Raw genomic sequence first — 25,539 nt, 5'->3', positions numbered from 1 at the left:
TTTGCGAAATTCTTTTGCTTTGCGAGCGGCGAAAGAAATAGTGATGCTTCTAATTTCCATTTTAATCAGTTCCCATCTTAGTCTTTTGTCAACTATGTTGGCATATTTCTCACTGATGATTGGATAGCTGTCTGTAATTAGAGTCAAGTAATTGTTGTCTTTTAAAAGTGAGTTGTTAAATTTCCATAATCCTGGGCCCCTTGACACCTGGGATAACTTTAAACTGAGTTTGATTGCTTTGTGATCTGGAGTGATTGCAGTCTTTGTTTCAACGTTGTGGGCGTATTGAGTGAGGTGTTTTGCTATAAGAAAATAATCGATTCGCGATTTGACTTTCAAAAATTTAGACTCATATGAAAAACTTTTCGTATGGGGTTTTTGCTTTCGAAAAATGTCAATTAGATCCAGTTCTTCCATCATTAAGATAATACCGGTTGGTGTGATATCTCTAGATTTTTACCGACCTAATTAAATGTAGATGTTTTATTTTTATATTTCTATTTTGTACAAAAAATTTCACACTTTTGAGTCAAATTCTTAGAAAAGTTCAAAGCGCCGAAAACTGGAAGTGACGTCGGATTTTTGCGTTTGACCGCTGTGAGACTCGAGATTGAGACATCCGGAAATGACGTATTCCGCGAGTCAGCAGGCGCGTTATTTCAAAATCGACCGAGTGAGCGTGTACTGTTAAGTCGTTATATAATACTTATGCGATTTGTATAACAAAAATTACTGTTTTATTAATCGAAAAAAAAAGGAAAAATAGCTGAATTGAAACAGTTTAGTAGATAAACAGTTAGGAGTTTCTTTAATATTTGAAAGCTCCACGCCGGAAGCCATTTGACTGTACTTTCCAAGGACAGCTGTCAAACAACTGATGGCTCAAATGAAACAAGATTCTGGAATCTAATTGGCTCTTAAAAGACCTTATTTTGCAACTTATAAAGTATGTCATGTTTTACTGTCCGGTTTATTACGCAATCTGTTGCGAAAGTTATTCGAGAAATTGCCCTGGATAATTAATTTTAGAGGTTTTTAATCAATTTTGTAAAAATTTCGATTTTTTAATTCATTTTTTTTTTATGCCATTATTTTTTTTATCTCAGGACCTCCCTAAAAACCACACTAGTGAGTGGAGCCTCCTGTTGAAAGATCATTGTTATTATTATTATTATAATTTCCTTAATTACGCAAAGAAAATTAATAACGCAGAAGTGCTTTGTAATTTATATCGAGTTAGGTAATTCAGGACATTCGTCACGACCTTGAGCCATATAAAAGCAAGGAATTGGAATTGAGATTATCTTGATTAATTAGCTCTTGCAAGTACGAGATCTCAATGCAGATTTTCAGTGAAATACTAGGAAACTAAATTGAGATTAACCCAGAAAATTTTCTTTTCTTAGCCTTTGGGAGTAACATGTTTAAAGAGGTGGAGTTATTAAGAATACTTTTGGTTGTTTTAAGTTTGTTCAAGTACGAAACACCATCTCTCGAGAACTTGTTTTCGACTCACTGCGACATTTTTGAAAACACCCTTAGCTAAAATGCCGACGGTTACGGAAAAAAGATTTTTCTCGCAACAAATAGAACACTGCTTCACAAGCGCGCATTCTTTTTTTAAATTCACTTTAACTTTAAGGACTGATATCGTACTTGCAATCGCCCTCGTATTCGGATGTACAAGTTTCCACCAATGGGCTGTTTTATTTATTCGCTGCCAGAAGCCAGGTACAAACTATTAGAGGAAAAAGCTTCCCTAAAGAACAAGCGACAAATCTCTGCCGCCAAGGAACTTTTGAAGGTCAGAAATCAGGTGATAAAGTTGTTTGTTTTTTTCTTTCCAAAAGTGCTGTTGTTAGATAATTTGTATACAACGCTCATTACTCGTGTTATACTCACGGAAGGAGAAATTATCATTATTAGAGTCAAGAGTCCATTACTTGTTAGAAGACACTCGGAGGTGGAAATCCGCGAATCTGATTGGTTCTCGCATTGTTTTCTACTTAAAGGGACTATGTCACGGATTTTACCAGATTTTTGAACAGCCAAACTTTATATTTGTGTCGCATGGAACCTATAAATAATAGTCCATTTTTATTAAAAAAATTGCTTTATTAGAGAACTGAAACTGCTAACTAGCATTATTGGCAGAGGATGGCGCGGATGGAAACGGATTGCAATTTGAAAACGTTAGGCAAACGTACACTGAAAAAAAAAAATCGATATTTGTATATCTTCCTTAAGATGTTCAAAGATATTGTTTTTTATGGGTTTAGTTGCCTTCCACTAATTTCAAAACAGTTTAGACCAAAAATCTGCGAAATCTTCATGACATAGTCCCTTTAACAATTAAGTCTACTCGCCCTCGTTTTCTATGAGCGAATAGTCATCGAGGCGTCAATTTTTGCGTTTGACCTCTCTAAAGAATTGCACTCAAAAAACTGTATGTTATGTTTTTAAGCCAAAAATCACGAAAAATAACGCGCGCGCGATTATGTTCTCAAACTAATGTATATGATAACTTTCTGTTATCCCCAGTTTTAGTCAGGAGGCCGAAGGACAAAGAACTATTGACGTAAGAAGGTAGGCACACTACTAAGCAAAACGTTATTTACTGACCAAGGATGCGGGTATCCCTTATATTTGATGGTTTTACATCAAAATATCCGCGTGTATTATCTGTAAAATCGTCGAATAAGCTCATTAGAAGTTTCGTAATGCTAGTCGTCAGAACCACTTGTTCCTCGTGCCCCAGGCTCTACCGGCTAGAAGGGACCAGCGGCTCTGGGGACGAGAATGCGTAAAATTCCGAAAGTAAGCGGCGAAAAATTTAGCCGTTAGGCGTAAAAATTGGAAAATTTCAACCGTTAGCCGTAAAATATGTTAACTGTAAAAAAATCGGTCAGTAATTATAAATAAACCAAACTAGTTCACTTCATCGTCCCAGAATGGCCCTGAGACCTAAAATATGCTTTTCAATAATGGAAATTAATTTTTAACTTTTTAAAACAATGAAAATGAACTTTTTACTTCTGTTGACCGTTATAGAAATAAATTAACCGTTAACCGTAAAAGCCCCCACCCCATTGAGACCCTCTTGTATCTGCTCAACGTCCCTTTTTAGGTGGGCTTATTTTTCGGTCTCTAGTTGGACAGGATACTATAACTGAATTTTTTGGTGCATAAAAGCTGGGAATACATCATAGTAAAACTCTCTAGGCATAACGATATGAAACCAAAAACAAATCCTACAGGACGGGTTGTTGAAAGCACGATTAAGCAAATCCAGGATTAGCGTGAATTTTGATTTCAGTTTTTCAACGTTCAGTGAGTTTTTTCTGTTAATATTCTCTGTCTTCCAGTTTTAAGGTCGACTAATCTGAAACTCCACAAAACATAAGCAATAAAAACACTTTTATACAAGAGAAATTGAACCCTCGATCAACTTTTAATCCTGGGTTAGTGTTAATAAGCTTTCGAACAACCCGGCCCAGTCTCTGAGCAAACTCTATAACGACATGAAGTACAAAACAAGCCATACAACAGGGGCTTTTCTCAGGGGCTAACAAATTGAAAAGGATAAGACCTTCAAACAAGCCCATTGGCTTATATTCCGGAGGGCTTATTTTCTCGGACTTTTGCGTCTGAGACTTGAGATAAGGGGGAAGTTACTTTCGGAATTTTACGTAAGGTAAATACGTAGAGGTTCCTCTTAAAGGAGCTATGTTACGTTATTTCAAGTTAAATTTCTGATTACACTAGTGCCTTCGAACGCGTGAAGACGTGCCTTTCCGTGCTCGGACTAGAAATTTTTGAAAATGGCTTTAATTCTTAATAATGGCTAAAGTTCTGCGTTCAGGGAAAAAGATTAAGCAAACCACTATGTCGGCGGAAGATATTGCAGAGATAAGTCGAATGGTGAAGGCTCTTGCTGAAAAAATTGATCGACTTGAAGCTGTGAGTCACGCCCGCCATGATGAAATTTTCGCGAAGCTAACGACGCTTGAGTCTACGACAAGCGGACTATCCACGGGCTTGGACAGCTTGAATAAGGATTTGGAAACGGTAAAACAAACAGTGGAGGAAAAGGCAGATAAAGCGAAGCTGAAGGAACTCGAGAAGAAGTTGGACGAGATGGAAAATCGATCGAAGAGGAATAATATTGTTATCTGGAACATTCCAGAAGGTGCCGAGAAAGACTCGTCCTGCCTTGAGCTAGTAAATAAGATTCTTTACGAACATATGTCCTTACAGGAGGGGATAGAAGTAATGCGAGCTCACCGCACAAATATTAAACGACGGGAAAACGCCACACGGGGTGCACCTCAACCTGCAAGACCAATCCACGTGTATTTGCTCCGTTACACCGACAAGGAGTATGTTTTACGCAACGCTGCCTCAAAATTAAAGGACAATCCATTTCTAGAGGCAAAGTTATTTATCTCTGACGACGTGTCCAAGTCGGTAAGAGAACAACGAAGAAAGCTAAAAGAAACGCATCTAGACGAAATCCGCAAGAGAGAAGATGTCCTTTTCGCTTACATCCCTTGGAGTGTTCCTCCTCGAATAATTTACAAATTGACCGGAGAGTCGAAACTGAAGTCTCTATATCTACAAGCCGAGGAAGCTAACACCATCTAAACGGGCTACTGAACTTGAACAGTGTTTATTACTGCCGCAAAATTTATCCCTCGCTCCAGATAATGGTTTGTACTTGTTATTTATTTAGGGCCAAATATCTTAGCTTTCTATTAGAGATAATTTTTGTATGAAGCCATATTCACTTTAATTTCAAACGTTATTTAATATGAATAGACAGGAGCGGGCACGGCTGAGGGAGAGAGAAAGAATGCTGTACTCCTTCAGGAAAGAGAAAATTTTGAAAGTTAAAATAGATTTTCAGCTTAAATTATTTACTCTGTGTATGTGTTTTTGTGCTTGTGTTTTCGTGTTTTTGTGTAGTGCGATGCAATTAGTTATTCAATGGTACGTTATAACGCCAACGGTGTTCCATGTTTTTTCCGTTACCTAAATTAAAAATTAACGGCAGCTATGGGTGATTTTAGAATGCTTTCGTTAAATGTAAGAGGTTTGAGCAATTTTAAAAAACGACGAGCAATTTTTGCATGGTGCAGAAAACAAAATGCAAATATTATTTTTCTGCAAGAAACGCATTCAACCGTCAATAGCGAGAAACAATGGAAAGCTGAATGGGGTGCCCCTTTGGAGCTTGCACATGGGAGTAGTAATTCGAGAGGTGTCGCAATACTCTTTCGGAAAGGGTTTGACTGTAGGATAATAAAAAAAATCATTGATCCCGCTGGGAGATTCATTAGTATTCAAACGCAAATCAATGATGAAAATTATTTTTTAGTGAACGTGTACGGTCCAAACAATGATAATCAAGCTGTGCAATTCTATGATCATTTAATTGACCTTTTGAGAAAAGAAGGTCTTGCTTACGAAGATAAGATAATTATCGGTGGCGATTTCAATTGTCCCATTAATCCGCTTCTTGACAAACAAGGCGGGATACTTGTAGCACGGAAAAAAATTGTTGAACGGATCGAAGAAATACAAACAGTATTTAATTTACATGATGTTTGGCGTGTAAAACACCCCCGAACAAAAAGCTTTACTTGGTCACAAAAATCTCCTTTTGTTTTTTGTAGATTAGATTATTGGCTTATCTCAAATTCACTTCAGGATTTAATTAAGGACGTCGATATTATTGCTGCAATAAGAACTGATCACTCGGCAATTCTTCTACATCTGCAGGAACTTGAAGAATGTAAGCGTGGTCCGCGTTTTTGGAAAATGAATACTTCGCTATTGACTGATGAAAACTTTGTCCAAAAGATGAAAGAAAAATTAAAGGAATGGAAAAAGGAGGGCGAGGAGTTCTCAGATAAAAGAGTTGCTTGGGACTGGATGAAATATAATGTGCGCCTGTTCTCGATTAATTACTCAAAAGAATTAGCTAAAACAAAAAGGGAAAGAGAAGAAAAACTACAAAGAAACCTACAAATTGCCAAAGCACAGTTTGAGCAGAACCCCTGTGAAGAGGTCGAAAAAATTCTTGATGAATGTAATGCGGAATTGGAAAAATTTTATGAGGAAAAAGCTAATGGATTGATAGTACGTGCAAGGGAAAGATGGCATGAATATGGCGAAAAGAGTTCAAAATATTTTTTGAGTTTGGAAAAGAGAAATTATACAAGAAAACACATAAGGAAGCTTTGCTTAAGTGGAGTTATTACCAAGAATTATAAAAAAATACTAGACTCCTCCTCGGAATATTATAAGGAGTTATACCGTAGCAAATTGAGCGTTACTCAGTCTGGTGTATTAGATCATTTCTTAGGAAACACGAACATTCCAACGCTATCGGAAGAAGAGAGATTAAGTTGTGAAGGTCAAATTACTACAGAGGAGTGTGTTAAAGCTCTTGATACATTTGACACTGGGAAAACTCCAGGGAATGATGGAATTCCTATTGAATTTTATAAAACCTTCTGGAATTCAGTTGGTGTGTTTATGACAGAGGTTTTTAATCATTCTTTTGAGCAAGGGCAAATGTCAAGTTCCCAAAAGCAGGCAGTCATTACTTTGATTGACAAAAAAGGGAAAGATAGAATGTTCTTGGAAAATTGGAGACCAATCTCGTTAATAAATGTCGACTCGAAAATTGCAACCAAGGTCATTGCAAATAGAATTAAAAGTGTTCTTCCGGGTATAATTCACTCAAATCAGTCTGGATTTATGAAGGGTAGGTTCATTGGAGAAACAGCTCGTTCAATCTTAGACATTATCGCACATACAGAATCATCAAAGCTTCCAGGTGTTTTACTCTTTATAGACTTTGAAAAAGCTTTTGATTCCATCGAACATGACTTTCTTTATAAATCACTAGAGCGTTTTAATTTTGGCCCCTCCTTCATAAAATGGATTCAAACATTTTACAATAACCTCTCAAGTTGTGTTCTTAACAATGGTTTCTTCTCAACTCCTTTTCAACTTGAAAGAGGTGTAAGACAGGGAGACCCTTTGTCGCCGTATTTATTCCTTATCGCCATAGAAATAATGGCAATATCTATAAGAACAAATGATCAGATTGAAGGCATAAAAATCGGGGAAGATGAGACTAAGACTTTATTGTATGCAGATGACATGACAGCTACACTCGCCAATATTTCAGCGGTCAAAAAAGTAATAAAAACCCTTGATAACTTTGAGAAATGCTCCGGCTTAAAAATGAATCTCTCAAAAACTAAGGCTATGTGGATTGGAAATAATAGAAACTCCGTAGAGACACCTTTGGGCCTTGAGTGGTGTACTGGCATTACGACTCTAGGTATTCATTTCTCCTGTGACCAAGAACAAGTTCTGAAAGAAAATTTTCAAAATAGACTAGAGGAATGTCATAAATTAATTAATTTATGGAAACTAAGAGGTCTTTCTCTCTTTGGTAAAGTAGCAATCATTAAATCGTTTCTCATCCCGAAATTATTATATGTTTCTTCAATAATAGAAACCCCACCTGCAATTATTAAACAGATGGAGAAAATGATTTTTAAATTTTTATGGAAAGGTCCTGATAAAGTCACAAGGCTTTCTGTGATAAACACCTTAGACAATGGTGGACTGAATCTTACAGACTTTGAGTCACATATTAAAGCCCTAAGACTGTCCTGGATTCCGCGTCTCTTAGATGGGAGGAAAGGCCCTTGGATATCATATCTCCAATATAATTTAAAAAAATATAGAGGATGTTTCCTCTTTAGATGCAATTATGATGTAAAGGATCTTGATTTAAGTGTTAGTAATTTTTACTTGGAGCTCCTTTTGTGGTGGGCGGAATTTAGAAGATCCTTTTCTGATGTTAATTATTCCCAAAATGTTATCTGGAATAATAAGGACATAAGAATAAATAATAAACCAGTGTTTTATAAAATGTTCTTTGATAAGGACATTACTTATTTAGATGATTTACAGTTCAATGTGGATAATGTACGCTCTTTTGAGACATTTAAACAAAAAGGTCCTAACACTAATTTTCTGACATGGACAGCTTTGAGGTCTTCTATCACAAACATGAAATCAAAAAGTTCTTGCAATATCCTTACAGGCAACTTCGATCCTATGAATTTCGAGTATAATGCTAAAGTTTTTAATGCATATACGGTAAAGTGCAAACAATTCTATTCAATGATGATATCAACTAAAGCGAAAACTCCGAATAGCTTTAAAAAATTGATAGCTGATTTTAATCTCTCAAATCCTCAAGAAGCTTTTTCTATTCCATATCAAATTGCAAGCGAAACGTATGTTTGGTCATTCCAATATAGATTGTTGAATTTCATTTTGTTTACGAATGATAAATTATTTAAAATAGGTTTAAGCGATTCGGACAAGTGTTCTTTTTGTGGAACCAATACGGAAGATTTGTACCACCTCTTCTTTCACTGCTCCTTTGTGCGGGTCTTCTGGAATAGATTCGCAGTCTGGTGGTGTGATATTAGTGGCGAAAATCTATCTTTGTCTTTAAAAGACATTATAATTGGCTTTCTTAAGAGAAAAGATTTATTAAATTATTTGATAATTCTTGGCAAGATAACTATTTGGGAGTGTAGAAAAAATAAGACCTTTCCAAAGTTGAGATTGTTCCTGCACAAGGTCGAAGTTAAGCAAGAGGTCGAAAAGATAATTGCAATTAGGAACCGAAAGCTTCGCGATTTTAACACAAGATGGGAACTTCTGTTGTAATCTTAAATTAACTTTAATTCAAGGAAAGAAATGGAATGTCCGTTGGTTTTATTAAGCTTAAATATTTGACACACTATTAAGTTGTTTTTCGTTAATTTTTGTTAGAGAATTTAATTGGGTTTTTGCATTGTCTATATGTGTCACTGTGTGGTGTAAACTGAAAAGTGTAATTATAAGCATTAGGTGTAATAAGTTTAAATACTATATTGTAAGTAGAGTACCGTAATTAGAGTAAGGTAACATGTTGTATTGTAAATAGCGCTTTTGTGTAAGTGAAGTAGTGTAATGTAATGTAATGTAATGTAACTTCTTCTTTTTTTGTGTGTCTTGCAATAAAAAAAAAAAATAAAAAAAAATATTAATAATAAAGATGGTAACTTTCAAGCTCGGCGATAAATAATGAAGATGAATTTTTTTAACAATGACACGAGTATGTGACAGAGAAAAAATTCTGAGTCCCCGACGGGAATCAAACCCATGGCCTCCCAGTTACCGGTTGGGCGTTCTAACCAACTGATCACTGTGCTCGTGTCGTTGTTGAAAAAATCATCTTCATTATTTCACCGAGCATGAAATTTACCATCTTTATTATTTACTACTCTCTTGATGATTTCGACATTGCTGATCCTAGCAGTATACAGGACGCGTGTCTCATATCAACCTAGTAAATGGCCCAGCTCACAACGAGTCTCTCGTAGCTCAGTTGGTTAGAGCGCCCAACCGGTATCTGGGTGGCAATGGGTTCGATTCCCGTCGGGGACTCAGAATTTTTCTTTGTCCCATGTTCGTGTCATTGTTGAAAAATTCATCTTCATTACCTATATTCCTATTTCGATTTCTAGTGTTTGTTTTCTTGTATGTGAGTATTTCTCTTTCGTTGCAATTTATTATTTTGAGTGTTTATTTAAATTAAACACCCGTCTGTACGTCACATGCATACGTAATCAAAAGCGTTATGACGTCATCACCGTCTACATCAAAATATCAAACTGATAGGGGGCAAGTCTTGTGACGTCATCGATTCGTACGTCACAGGATTACTGACGTACAATGGGATAGATCTTTGCAAGGATTGCTGAACTCTGAATATCGAACAGATTCTGGCAGAGCAACGACAGGAAAAACCTGATAAATAGAGTGCAAAATCGGTGCCAAGTTTTGCATCCAAGTTTGAGTAAAACTTTTCTGGTCGTGCAAAAAAGCTGGAAGAAAAAAGAGAAGAAATGAAAAATCTAGAATGGAAACTGGGAACGAATCCTTTAAAGTCCAAACTTCCTTCATACATACGGATTAAAACAAAAACTTCGAGTTGCACTGTTTTCCGCATAACCTAACAAAAATCAATTGCTAAGCTGTTTTGTTCCAATTTGGCAATTTGACGTTAAAAAACTTTCGACCAAAAGCTAGCTGCAAACTATAATTTCAACAACCTTTGGACAGGAACTTGAAGCTATTTTTGAAGAAGGCTGTCACCTATCTTTACTACAGATAATTAGTTCATATGGTGCTAAAAGCGGCGTTAGTTTTGATTTATGTTATGGATGCGTTTTTAATTGCGTCACCTTTGAAGGGGCTTGCTTTGAAGTCTATAAATAAACAAAACAAAAAACACGGGCAATACCATTAACGAAGACCAAAGCGGATATTACAACCACTGATTTGAGAATATGAACTTAATAATTACATCATTTTAAAGATCACTTTTTGCGAAAACTTCCTAATGGCGGCATATAACAGACGACTGTCTGGCTACTGAGTAGCTGCAGGCGATAGAGTTTCTTTTTCGATTTATCTTTTTAAAGCTTGCAAAAAACTTGCTTTTTCACCGAGTAGCAAAGCCTAGCAATAGACGATTTTTTATCGAGAGTGTTACTACTATAGCTGTGGTATTCAATGTCGCTATACTAAAGCACTGGCAAGCTTACATATGCTGCTGACAATATGTCATTTAGTGTAATACAAAAGTTAAGATCAAATTAACGAGCGAAATGCTTTTAGCTTTGAAAAATGATCAGTACATTTTACACCCGGTTCGGAGATAAATGGCCTATAAAAAGGTTTAATATCTTCCCGGAATTGTATTCGAACCTGATGGTTTTGTTGACATAGGCATTCTTTTATGAACAAAACACGGTTTTCAATACAATATCGCCAAAAAACCATTTTATGATTCTTTAGAGGAAGAAACGCCGATGTTTCTTGTTATCTCTCCGAGTGCAACTTGAGGCAAAACCACAACAAAAGGGGGTTAAACTTTCATTTTCGACCTGCCGACAACTGAAATTGAAAATAATTGAAAATCGGTCTACAGAGGCAATATGAAATATGGAATTTAAATTGACTCCCTGGGCCAAAATTAACTTAAGAGTCGTGCAAATATTAGACCCGAGACCGAAAAAACTTCGCAACACACCAACCGCATCGGCTAAAAATAGAGATTTTCTATGTCACGCAAAAGTGCATGAAATATGAGAGGTTAATTGCGTGTTGGGGGTAAAACTAGCGTGAGAACGAAGGATTTGAGAGGTGACATGTAACATCACAGCACACACGAATTGCTAATCAAAACATTAATTTTCTTAGTCAGTGAATTGAAGGAACACGCAATGCAGGCATCAGACAAATATGACTCCTTACTTTGCAGAAACAGCAAACTCAGTGAAGGAATTAATCGTTCAAACTCGATGTGTTTGGGAATAGTTTTTCAGAAGAGCCTTTTGCCTTTGTAGCTTTGCGTTATTTTGGCCTCAAAGTGTTAATGAGTATCGCATCGTGAATGAAACCGACAAATGTCACTTAGAGGGATGCTATGTCAATCAAGCGCCCATCGTCTGAATGGGGAGCAATTTTTAGCCAATCAGATCGCGTCGCTTAATGGTTGCCACGCGAGCAAAGGCTCGAGTCAACTCCATTCAACAATTAACATCCATCTGTGGTGGAAATGCAAATTAGGTTGTCATGCAAGACAAACCACAAAAGAAACAGTTCGCCCCCAGAAAATTCGCCTTGATCGCAAACGCGAGCGTGAAATACACATTTACTGGAATTCGAATTGGCTTTGGCAATAGAACGACTGATCACACGAGCAAAAAATCGCCGCACTTTGGCTTGCAACGACTTTCGTGAGCCGCCAACGCAATTTGTTGCGTTAAGAGATTAGTGTCAATATTCCGTTTATGCTCGATCGCATCAATTGCTATGCAAATTTACGTGTATCCACGCATACCCGGCTAGCAGAGTGTGCACCGCCTGAACACATCCAAAACCACACGCGTTTTCGCAAACCTGTGCGGCATGACAAAACGTGCACACGAACACATGTTAGACAGCTCTAGTTTTACCTACAGCTGGGGAAAATAGCACTATTTCATCATTTCGATGTATGCTTTTCTAGCACGGCTGTTCCCGTTTGCAAAAATACACTCAATGAATGAACCTCGTGGGGCGTCAAGCGAGACCGTTCCTCATTGGTTATGCTTGAACGGTTCCGGCGCTGTGATTGGTCCAGAGGCTCATCAACTTCAGTTTTACCCCCCAAATTCACACCTGAGATAGGCTTTGCGCGTGGCCTATTAGTAGTCCCTCAGAAAAGCATTTGTTTCAGTTCGTAGCCGGCTCGCGCTCAGTCATACAACAAAGAGAGTACACATTGGAAAATTTCGCCAGTCTTGGCCGAATCTGCCTCGAGAAAACTCATTCGAGCAGCAATTGTCAACAGTCGAAGAGCTAAGCAAACGAGTAACGCATCTCAGCTCGCAGACGGGTATTTTTATTTCACTTTCGAATTATGGTGCTGCACGAAGTTCAGAGAACATTGTGTGAGAGCTGCAACAGGCTTCGACGACGGGAAATGGTCCACAACACCATACACAGCGGCAAGTTCGACGCCTCTGAGCTAAAGCTCGGTAGACTTTTAGGAAGCGGAGGTTTTGGATGTGTGTACGAGGCGAGATATCGCGGAGAGCGATTGGCAGTTAAAAAGCTCCACCAAGGAACAAAGAACGAGAGAGCTGCACTGGAAAGTTTCGAAGCTGAAGGTTCGATTCTACACTTCAGCCATCCGAACATTGTTCGTACGCTCGCGGTGCTTACGATGCTAGACGCTCGATGCATTATCATGGAATTCGCGGGCGAGAGAAACTTACAAAGCGTCATAAACGATCCGTTTGAGGAGCTAGGCAGTGATCGCCGCAGAAAATTCTCCTTAAACATTGCCACAGCCTTGCAATTTGCCCACCAGCAAGGGCTGGCCCATCTAGACTTAAAACCGGGCAATGTGCTCGTTACAGCGGACGATCAGTGCAAACTAGCAGATTTTGGGTGCTGTCGCGCCGTGGAAGAAAATAACAAACCCGCTAGTCCAACAAAATCGAACCTGACGGGAACTTATGCCTACCGAGCACCGGAACTTCTAAAGGGCGAAAGCCCAACCACGAAAGCTGACATTTATTCATACGGAGTGTGTCTATGGCAAATGTTAACAAGAGAACAGCCTTATGGCAACGAGAATCAACACGTTGTTATATTCGGGGTAGTCGCGTATCAGCTGCGGCCCGAATTAAACGAAGAAATTACAGGAGATGGACAATATGTAAATTTAATCAGACAATGTTGGCAAGCCGAGGCTAAGTTTAGACCTGCAGCCTCAGATATTGTCACCAAGCTCCAGGAAATCGGAGCTACTGAGACAGACTTTAACAGAAATCTGCCAGAGGAGAGAAAAGTCAACGAAAATGACAGATCAAGAATGTGTAGCGCTCAGGTGTGCTTTCAAAATGCTAGACTACACTAACCACGGTCTTCATTACAAACAGCAGTGCAATGGACAACCTAGTTTTCTAGTATTTCAATGCAAATTTTTTGTTAAGTGACAATGGGCTTTCAGTTTGAGGCCCGAGTACTGAACAGTTCTTATGCGTCGAGAGAACGTTTGAAAAGAGAAATGCTTTTTTTTATAAAAATAAATCAAGTTATATTGTAAACATTGTATAAATAATATTTCTATTACGAAAAAGGCGCTCCTGCCAAGATGAAGATAATCTATGAATTCTCAATAAAAGAATGCAACAATTTGCAAATTAACTTGATGTGCGTTTGATTTTTTGTCGCACCATGCATGGGCAGGCTTTTAAGTGCGATATTTTGCTTGCATGAGTAAACCTCAAACGAGCGCTCACGGAAGGAAAAATGCGCGCTCCTTTGTTCCAGTCGGTAGGCTTTAGTTTTTGCATTGATATTAATAGCAGAGATGTTCTAAAGGTCTTACATAGATCGGCCGATAACGACGAACAAAGGACGCGCGCTACGCTCGCCCGATCGAGGGAGTTCGCCGACAAAAAAAACCGGTAAATTCTCGAGAGAATTTGGATTTAGCGTCTTTCGCAAGACCCGGTGCAACTTCATTTTACTTATGGTCTATTTTTAAACCCCCTGGAGACACTTTTGTTAAGGCCACGTTCTCAAAGCGACAGTTCATCGCAGATCGACCTAGCAGAGTTTTAATGATATTGGCACGGGTCGTAGACCCATTTCAAGTCAAACGCGAGCTCTTGCAAAAACAAAACGTGTAAATCATAAAAAAAAATGCGCGACTTTTTTTTACCGCCAACCGCTTCCAACCCTGTGACCGAGTTAAAAAAAATCTAATGCTAAACCCAAGCTCAACAAAGCAAAACGCAAATTTGCATTTGCTGCACAAAAAACTCTTTGTAGTTGTCCAGCTGTAGTTGTCCATTAGAATCAATAATGCCTTTTGCAACCACTGTACAAGAGCTCAGCAAGTCCAGCGCCACATTCATTGTACCGTCACCTGTTGGAGGCGTGGCACGCATTGATCGTGCGCTAGATTCGGCCGCTGATTGGTCCCTCAGACAATACAATCAATTTTCTTAATAGGCGACGCGTGCCGGAGCGCGAGCTGTTCATACGTAAAGCCACAAAAGAGAAAAGCCCTGGATCGTCACATAGACAACAAACTAGGAAATATTAAATCAGAAACTAGCGAGTGAGCTTGCAAACAAGCGAGCGAGCCTGCGGACGGGCGATTAATCGCTTTAAAAGCCAAGCAAAATCCAAAAATCAACGAAACGAGGTAATGATGCGTAATTGGAGCTCTCCGCACATTTCATTAGACATTATGGCTACTCTTCAGCGCAGATCATGAAGGCCCTTGTATTAAATTTGCAGGGCGAGCAAATTACGAGTAAAATGCTCCTTGACTGATCATTCGCTTGAGATCAAACAGCTCTATCGGTTTTTATTCTATCAAACAGTCGAGCAATAAAACGAACCCCGGGTAGTCTTTCAAACGAATGAAGGTCCCGCTGGGATTTGCAGGTTGAGGCGAAATGTCGAATCATTACCTATGCAAAAAACGTGCAGACAGCTGAAAATCCAAATGAATGGCATTGTAATGGAAAAACCAACTCAATCAAATGTTAAGTCGAGACGTTTCTGCAAGGATCGCTCATAAATCGTCCAAATGTTTAATATCGCTGGCTTCTCGCAATATCAACTCAACAATTCTGTACTGAAACTTCTGCCAAACTTTCTCCAGTTGCTCATCTAAGTTACACACGCCACAGCTACTAAACAAACGTTAAGGTCAATTTTTCCTTCCGTTGTTTGGAGAAGGTTCTTCGAAAATAGAAAAAGTAAATAATTGCATGTCAGCTTACTGATTAATGGAGTTCCGAAATCGCTTTTGTTTCTGCGCCGAGCTAGGCCGTTGCTATGCGACAATGCGAGCAGAGTATGCTTGGTAATTGAGACGTTGCCGAGGGGAAGTGTGAAATTTGACTAAACAGGATTTTTCAGTCATACAGGCTCGTTATTCCCTTTAAGAAAAAGCCTGTGGGCGATTCTCTGAAGATAAATTACAAATTTAACTGAGATAATTCCGTCCCATCTGATAACTTTACCGAGAAATAACGCGCGGGTTTTAAATATAGTGAAGCATCTTGAAAATTTAACCAATGGCTACCGAGGAAACATGAATAGCAAGGTTTTAAAAGCTAAGTGAAAAGCCCGAGTACAAAGTGACAAGGTTGATTTTAAATTATTGAATTAGTTTTCAAGAGAGCAGAATTCAAAAGGAGAACATTTTAATAAAGCATTCAATGAATGTAAATTGGTTTAAACTTGGAGCGGAGCTGTCAAAAACTGTTGACCGATTTACGAGCCCATCATAATCTAGGAAACTACATCACAAATAGCTTCCTTTTGTGGGCTTGTCTTGCAAGGGTTTAAAACTTCCGTCCAGTCAAATTATTATCTTTTCAAGCAAAGTCCAAATCAAGCTTAAACAATGCTCTCTTTGGGCAAGAATTCTTGTCATTAAGAAAATGAACTTATTTACATTCGGCCGACAGGTGAAATTCAGATGCGATCGAATGAAACCACAACACAGTTCAGCAGCGCGAGGCAAATCATAAACACATTGGCAACCGGTCCTATTTATCATAAACTCGAAACTAGGAGCAACAGATGGCATATGCAAGACAAAAGAAGAAAAAGAGAAGTAAAAGGCGAAAAGAGAAAAGAATTACAGAAAACGTCGCCCAAGTTACTAAGTAACGGCACGAAACGAAATGTTTGCCTTGTGAGTACGACTCACTAGAATTTTTTTTTAATTCGAACAGTGAAAATATCAAAAAACATCTAAAAGTCATTTTTTCCTGTTTGACTACGAAGGGTATATTTAACGCTGAGTGAAGAGCTAACAGCGACGCAAGAAAGATTAAAGCGGGCGGTACTGTGTTTATGCAATGAAACCTGCTTGCTTCTTATCAACTGTTGAGCCAAATTGAATTTCGTTTTTATTCGTTTCCGCAGAACTGACCACTTCGTGGAACTAATAGCTCTTGCAAGCAGAGCAGAATTTTATTTAATTGGTTTCCCGGAGTAAAAGATCACGGAAAAACCTTTCTTTTGTCCTTCCCAATGAGTTACGATTACTTTTATTGCCCAAGTCGCAACGACTAAATTAAGCGCGCGCTCTTTTCATCCATGTGTAAAATTTCGCACATTTTCAATGGAGGTGCTGGTTCCGCAGCTGTTCTGTGGGCTAAACAAAAAGAGATGTATTCTGAACGCACGCGGCTCATTGTTCGCAGACAACTGCAAGAATTTGATCCCAAATTAAATTGTACAAGGACAGTTACCGACCGCGTAACTAAGGGGAACGAGCTAACGCCGAAGCGTGCCGCTCGTTTCCGAGGTCCGCAATGTGCGAAGGTGAATTTGTGCCATTTTGAGGTCGTGCACGTGACTCTTGCGGTTGCTATGTGGATCTCGACTGAATTAGGTGCTGAATTCAATAAGGTTTTTAGCGGCTTTTTACATAATACAACGGCCACATGCTTGCGGAGTGTTACCATCGAGAAAATGCCTGCTCAATTCTCACGGGGACTGAATTAAAGAAGAGATTGCGTGCAGTCAGTGAATCGTTTTGTTTTGGCTCTGGACTGGCAAAAAACGAGTCTCCTGGCGAGCACTATACTTTATGACCTTGGAATGGTTATAAAAAGCAGTGGGAGGCAGAATTTTGGTAATCTTTTGGTAATCCGGCTTTATTATAACCTTTAGACACGGGCCAAAATTGTTACTATTGTTCTACGACAGTTCAACTCTACTTCTGGCAGATGAGGAGTCTTGCATGGCCCAACACAGTTCAATATAACGCAAACATCAACAAAACATTAACAATTCTTGACTAGATTATCAAACAAACTTTGAGAACATCCAGTCTGAAAAATTTGTTCAACGAATAATCCATTGTTAGGTACCTCAATAACCTTTTCATGCCAAAATCAAAATATTAATTTTTCTCATAGACTTTCATACATTTATCTACACGCGATTTTTAAAAATTTGGTGTTGCATCAAGAAAATCCGGTCTCTCGTTTGATGATTTCACTCTTGGTTAATCCTTCTGTACTTGTAGTACTTCAGAAGTTAAATGACATTCTCTTAAAAGAACTAAAGAATTTATAGGGAAGACTAGCGAACACGCGCCGTTTCAGTCCGTAAATCTTCGTAGGCTAACCGAAGAGTTTCCGATTCTTCTCAACCAATCAGAAATAGCACGTGCTCCGACGACTGTCGCGTGCCGGAAAATGAGGGTTGATTAAAATTTGACCCAAAAAGCTGTTTGTTTCTCAAGGTAGTGAACGTTTTTGGTACAAAATGCATTTAAACGAAAAGGATATATATTACACTTTCATATACAACAATTTAAAGAGAAAAGTAAACACAAAAGAATACATTGTTTTTCTTTAAAGTTGCAGAAAAGATTCTGCTAATTTAAAAATAAAAGATATAAATGTCTTCTTGATAAACACATGATAAAACATTTTTTTATAAAAAAAATCAGTCCTATCGAGGCTAAAAAGGCCAAGTATGCGTTCACCAGTTTTCCGTCACGTGACCACTCCTTTACAGAAACGTGCAACTATTTCAATAGAACAGAAAAAAAATTCTAGAAGCAAAAGAGGCTCTCAAAGTTATCAGCTTTTATGCACTACCACTTAAGATAAATATCTTTACCGGCAACCTACAAAAGAAAAAATTCTGGAAACAAAAAGACCCTCAAAATATCAGCTTTTGTTTTTCGTCACTTTAGATAAAATTCTAAACAACCTATAACAGAAAAAAATCTGGAAGCAAAAAAGACCCTCAAAATTATCAGCTTTTATTTTCTGTCACTTGCGCTGATAAAATTCTTAACAACCTAGAACAGAAAAAATTCTGGAAGCGAAAAAGTTCCTCTAATTATCAGCTTTTATCTCCAGCCACTTAAGATAAAATTTTTAACAACCTAGAAATCTTGAAATCCACAACTGCTTGAAGACTTGTTTATGTCTCATCATGTTTTATAATGTTAAGTCCAGCTGTCGCATATTTAATTACAAAGCAAAGCAGTTTTTAGACAAGATAACTTTTTTTAGATTTGGTAACAAGAATGAAGTGGACACAACCCGTTAATCCGGTCACGGGTCATATTCTGGGAATCTGGCCGTGTTAACAGGGTGGCGGTTTTTAGATAAGAAATGACTGTCTGATTTTTTGTTCATAGCAAAATAAAGTGGCTGTAATAACGAGAAGGCTTTATTAACGGGTGTGCCGTAAGGTTGGGTTCTACTGTGAGCTAGAAAACAGCTTAAGTTTGACACAAATCGCTTGAGGAGTTAATTACCTTTAAATTGTGCCGGTTACACAAACCACTGAACGAAAAAGCCTGTGTTGCGTCGAAGAAAAACGAAAAGTTGAACTCATTTTAAAATCAATTTGACAACTTGTTCTCCTTTTCCATGGATGATAGCTGGGCAATATGGCTACGCCTCGTGGACTTCTTACTCCATAGAGAAAACTCGCGCTCGCATATTAAACGGTTTCTGAACGGTCTACTAAAAACAAACGACCACCTTGATCGAAGACTTATCGGACAACATAATTACAGAGTGATTACATAAAAGAGTAAATAATACGAACAACTGATAAGGAATTGTAAGTAAATAAAACGTTCTCCATGCATAAGGACTCGAGTTTTCAAGTTGTCCCCGAAACAAGAATTTTCAACTGTTGTGTTTGATAAAAAAAATTCTTTTTTAATGCAGTTTTTCTTTTTTTCTTTCTTTCTGTACACATAATATATAGTCTTGTAGTAGTGTAGCTATATTCTGTAAGTAGTGTGGCATTTGTCCGTATTAGTATTGTAATTTAGAGTAAGAAACTGTAATGTATTGTAATTAGTGTACCTGTATTAGTTTTTTTGTAAGTAGTGTGTGAGATTTCAATAAAAAATGTTAAAAAAAAACTGTTGTGTTCGCCGGTTACGAAACAGCACATAGGCTGACATAGTAAATCCACTACAGCTGAAATACTAAAGCATTTCGCAAGACGTTCAAGATTAGTTTCTAGCACGTGACAATTTCGAGAAACGTAGCTGTCCTCTGACGCACAGCTGTCCAATTGCATGGCTTGTAATTTGACAGCTGCTATCGTAGTGCACTCGAATGGGTTCCTTTTCACCCAATGAGAGTACGAGCAGCTACGTACAAGGGCTTGTAATTTGACAGACAGTACACTCGAAAGGCTTCCCTTTTATCTTATTTTGTAACAAATGAGAGCAACAGCAGCTTTGGTGTCAAATTACAGCTGTCCGCTTACAAGGGCTTGTAATTTGACAGCTAGCACTCAAACGGGTTCTTTTTTGCGTTAGATTGGGTTTGTAATTTGACGCCTGTCGTGGCTGTCGATGGCAGTGAACTCAAATGGGTTCTTTTTCACGAACCAAGCAACTGATAAAAACCTGTCTTTTTAGATATAAAAAAGTTGCTCTGTCATTTCTTTCTTCTATAAATTCAGATTATTGCAGTGATTTAGCAGTCGCCATAGGTCGCTTGTGTTGTGCAATTCTGGTCTCTGTGTCCACTGAAGTTAAGGGGTTTTTGCCACTTGCCAAAGGCCGGAAACATTGCACAATTGAATCAAAATCCGATGTAGCCGCAAAATTCGATATCTTAAAAATTAGTCGCGATTTGAGCCTTAGAATGGGATGCACGCTACAGACCAATTAAAAAGCGGTAAAACGAATTTTCCGTACATTTATTTGTCTGCTAATTTTCGCGGCGACATCCGACTCCCACAGTCCAATCACGAAAGCTCTCATTTTGTGATTCGAGAATAAAATACCTTTCAAACAATCTTTTCAAAAATTGTTTGTTGTAAAAAACGGATTAATCGGTTCTCTTATATTCCCAGGACAGTTCATTGCGCGATAACATGAAGCTTAAGACTACGAACAAGGATCAATCTTTTAAATGTCAAATGCATAATTAAACACAATAATGTATTCAATACGACCACACATCAAAAGAAATATTGGACCATCTTTCTGACAAATATCGTGCCCTTTTGACAAAACATAATTCCTTATGTCGCCAGTCTTTTTTTATTTGAAATTGAATAATAAACGGTTTTCTTAAAAGGTTGGTTATGTTTACAACTGCATTTAACGGTCAATTTTCTCACCAGAAACTTCCATTTAATATTTATTCACATTTCAAGATGTTCTTTTTGTGAAACATATGTTGCCCCTAGACCCTCGCCGTTTTCACAGCGGGGGACAATGTGGTTTGATGTTGGCCCTTGAAAACTGAAATTTGAATATAATATAACCGGTAGAAATACGGTCGGCTCAAGCCTGGGAAAAAATCAACCGGGCGCGCGCCAAGCGAAACATTGCGTGCTCAGCCATGGGAACCGAGAGAAGAAAGAAAGAATGGCCTCTCTAGAACAACCGCAAAATTATCAACGAACAAAAAACGTTTTAATATCCACTTGTACTTAACAGTCAGTTCCCAAAACGAAGTGAATATTACCTGTATGTATATCACTTATGTTTTGAACACTCTAAAAGGAGCTCTAAGTGGTTTCAAACAAACCAACGTTTGCAAAATGGGTTCATTCGCATAATGGCACTAATTGAAAAATTCACCATATGCACGCAAGATGGGCTAATTCGATTGTCTGAGATCCTGGAACCACTCTACTAACTATACTGAAACAGAAACACTTTGAGGGTTGTTTGTTAATTTGGAAAAGCGCTCGCTTCTCAGTTGATGAACCCATATCATAAATTATAGTGACAGCTCTTGTCTGGTTCCGAAGAGGTTTTACGCGTCTCCGGCTAGAAGTTTCTATTCTTCGTCTTTTAAACTCAAGCGAAACTGACCTCAATTTTTCTTCCGTCGGGAAAAAATCTCTTTGGATAAGCGTTTAAAAACCTTAGCACTACTGAATACAAATTTAATCTAGAACAAAGGACGAATATGCGATGTGGGAATATGCCACTGCAAATTCCTAATGATGTGTTTATTTATTTTGACCTCAAGTGCCTCTTGAAAAGGCACTTTTAAAAGTACTTAACTATCTAAAAATAAGATATAGACGTGCTCAAGACGTTCAGACAACCACTATTTTTAAGCATCAATGGCGCGAAAAAGCGGTGATTGGGTCAAATATTTTTATAGAGAAACCTTATCTAAAAATAGAATAAAACCGAATTCGAACACTGAGATTGCACAATTTGCTAAAGCTAAATTTATCTTTGTGGCATCTTAAAAAAGCACAGCTGTGATTTAAATAGCATTATCTGTAATGCCTATAGTAGATACTAACAACACCAGACAGTTAATACCAAAACATAGCCTGTTCCATGCGTTCGGCTAGCTGGGGAGCAGCGCGAAGATCGGTGAGGGGAAAAATAGCGAGGGGCATGGGGCGAGAGGGCCTTCTCCCCTACACCCGTCCCCTCAGACGGAACAAGTTAACCAAAATGAAGTAAAAGAATCAATTTCGCATATGAAAGCAAGTAGTCCATGAAAGAAAAGCGATGTCCCTCTCGGGGGGGGGGGGGGGGGGGGGGGGGCGCTACATTCGGACAGTAAAATCTTCGGCGTCATGCTGAAATCGCGACACATCTTTTTTTACTATTTTTTTTTTAGCCAATCCCGTTTACAGCACTATTTAATTTTTTAAGGTTCAGATCAAGTGAGGAAAATGCATTCATTCTTTGTGTGCCAAAAAAATGTCCCAATAGCAAAGCGCTATGTGTGCTGACAAATAATTTTCAATACGCTCTTACAAAGGAATGTAATGACATTTCAAGGCCATACAAAAAGATTCAAGGAATTTTAAAGACCAGAGGAAAAAATTTAGGTACTTTCTAAGGCCACTTAAAAATATTGAAGGGGACTTTGAAGGAATTCAAGGAAATTCAACGACATTTATCAGTATGCTATACAAAAAGATTCAAGGAATTTTAAAAGACCATAGGAAAAATGTAGGAACTTTCTAAGGCAACTTTAAAAAAATTAAAGGGGACTTTGAAGAAATTCAAGAAAATTCAATGACATTTCTAGGCCATACAAAAGAATTCAAGGAATTTAAAAGACCATAGGAAAAAAATGCAGGTACTTTCTAAGGCCACTAAAGGGCACTTCGAAGAAATTCAAGGAAATTCAACTATATTTCTAGAGCCATACAAAAAGATTCAAGGAATTTTTAAGACTATAGGGAAAAATGTAGGTGAAATGAAGGGGGCTTTGAAGAAATTCAAGGACTTTCAAGAGAAAACCTCAGTCTTTGCTTGTTTAAAACAAAATTCTTCAGAATGATAGGCTCTTAGCACACCTCATTAAAACAACTTATGTGAGCAAGGCAGCATAGGTGTGTAGTTACAGCTGCGCTGAGTGGCTGGTGATTTGACGGCTATTGGCCTAAAATGCTTCACAAATTGTTACTGATGTTTTCATTATTGTCGACATTTTTTTAATAAAATATGCTGTACAATTTAGTGGTATGCAGTGTTCTCCCTAGGTGTTTAAGGCAAGGCGGGCCTCCGCGTCACAGGAAAATCGTCCCCGGCTTAAAGGACACGATCAGTCTGAGACCTAGAAAAAGAAACAGGGGGGGGGTTGTCCCCATCACTCAATTGACCGGCAGCTTCTTATCAATTCACGTCCGGACCTGACCCGTCACCCTTTCGTGGAAAGAGGTGATCATTGACGGGGCTCGGGAAGAAACAAAAAAACTTCTCACTACGAAAAAAAGTCATTTCTTTGACAGAAAAGTGATAGTAACGTGGGGGAACAAGTTCCGAATCAGGTTTTGACGGAAAATCACGGTCAGTACACTGGCCTTCCCAAAATCCTAGGGAGAACACTGGTATGTGTAGCTGATTTGGCTTGTACTTACACATGGTTTGAACTTACACATTGTGAATTTACACGAAATTCTTGAACATGGCAGCTTAGTTGTCTACTGGTAACAGCTGTGCATTTAGACAAGCTTGTAATTATTTGACAGCTGTTGGTCTGAAATGTTTCTCAAATTGTTACTGATGTTTTCATTAGTGTTGGCATTATTTAATAAAATATGCCATACAATTCAGTTGTATGTGTGTCAGATTTGGTTTATACCTACACATGCGACCAATCTGCTTTAAGGTCATTCCCCAGTATTGCATTGCGCATCCCTATACTGCGCATAATTTCATGCGTGATAAGGACACGTACACTAAAAAATGGCCCTTTTTCTTTACAGCTGGAAATCACCAGAGAAGTAAAATGTCATTTTCTCGAAAATGAGCACAGTGCCCTATCATTTTTTTCTTTTGTTTTGAATTGAGTAGTTAAGTTCTCTCTGTGAAATAAATACTAAATAGCCATGCAAACACTAAAATTTCATGTCACATTTGATGCATTTTCTTATTGACAAGACATGTTTTATGTGCAATAAGCATTTAAAATTTACAAACGTGCAAAACAATTTGCAATTCCCCTTGAACACATAGTACCAAGCAATTAAATGAAACCATTTGTTTGAAGGACGGGGCATTTGTCATTTAAGGAGAGATTAAGATATCCAAGAAATAGAAAACTCCATTTGTTGAAAGGAAGTTGTTTTCAAAGAAGCAGTGGGGGAATTCATTAAACAACTACTAGAACAGCTAGAAGGCCCAGAACAATCAGGCATAAAATGGCAGAAATTGGGACATGCTAGACCATGAATGCAGACTTCTGTGCGTTCAATTTTCTGAACATACACAAAGTGCTCATTTTGGTTTGTCAGAGCCAATCAGATTTGAGGCAAAGACCATGAATTCTTGCACTTTTCAATTGGAACTGGTCAGAGTGTAGTGCTGCATCATGTTATGAAATGAAATGTACCGGTATGTATTTCTTTGCTTGCATCTCTCTGCAAACATCTCTTTGAGGGAAGGCCGTGAGTGAGCTATCTAAACAGTTCTCTGTTTTCTCAACATACCCCCCCTTTTTTTCCTTTTTTTTTTTTTTTTTTTTTCCTTTTCCCCCCCCTAATTTTTTTTTTTTTTTTTTTCCTCTCCTTTCCCCCCCTTTTTTTTTTTTTTTCACTTTTACACCCCCTTCTATTTTTTTTTTTTTTTTTTTTTTCTCCCCCCCCCCCTTTTTTTTTTTTGGGGGCCCCCCCCCCCCCAATCTTTACCCCAGCCCCCCTCAAATTCTCTTTAGGGGCCCCCCAAACAATTTTTTCCCTCCCCGGGGTTTCCCCTTACGAGAGCTTCGACTGTACCACGTTTGGAACATTAAGAAAGTCAAAATGTGGAAAAGATGACAATGTTATTTGGGCTGCAATCTAGATGAGCTACCGGTAATTTCGTAATTCCTCCCAGTCTTTCAAGGAGATTTTAGGAAAGAAGCTCAACTAGACGGATATTAACACATCTTGTATCTATCTTGTATCTATCTTCAATCATACTAGAGATGCATAACCAGACGAGCTACAAAATGTTTTCAGAAGCTCGTCAAGACGGGTAACATGTCTCAAGTTTAAAAACGACCATTATTATTCTTTAATTAATTATTATAGAGTATTATCAGAAGCAACATGTACAGAGTAGTAGTTCATTGGTGAATAGTGAACAATGAGAGAGCCAATCAGATTCTTGGATTTCAGTGGATAACACTAAATATATCAGAGAATTATACTAATGTAGTATACTAATGTAAATGCCACAATCTGATTGGTTGAGCTACTCGCAAAGCATACTATCAGCCATAACTACAAAGCTTAGTGAGAATAATACTAAAACAATTAGATTATTCACTCTCAATTTATATGAAGCGATATTTGATTTGGCCCGCTGTCTTATCAACTATCACCTAGAAATTAAGAGCGAATAATCTAATTGTAAAGCTTAAGCTTATAGCTCAGCTCTGCTCTTGA

General features: G+C 38.1%; 1 protein-coding gene and 1 pseudogene across 1 annotated transcript in view; one reads left to right on the top strand and one right to left on the bottom strand.

Moving 5' to 3' along the window:
• Positions 1-25,539, bottom strand: part of LOC144645213 (uncharacterized) — a 33,542-nt gene that overhangs the window by 7,805 nt on the left and 198 nt on the right. The window lies entirely within an intron of this gene.
• On the top strand, positions 11,995-13,851 carry LOC144645592 (serine/threonine-protein kinase mos pseudogene; annotated as a pseudogene).

Source organism: Oculina patagonica, chromosome 3 (assembly GCF_052425735.1).
Source record: "Oculina patagonica isolate OP01 chromosome 3, crgOcupat, whole genome shotgun sequence".
Lineage (NCBI taxonomy): Eukaryota > Metazoa > Cnidaria > Anthozoa > Scleractinia > Oculinidae > Oculina > Oculina patagonica.
The sequence above is the reverse complement of the archived record's forward strand: the minus strand, read 5'-3'. Positions and strand labels throughout refer to the sequence as shown.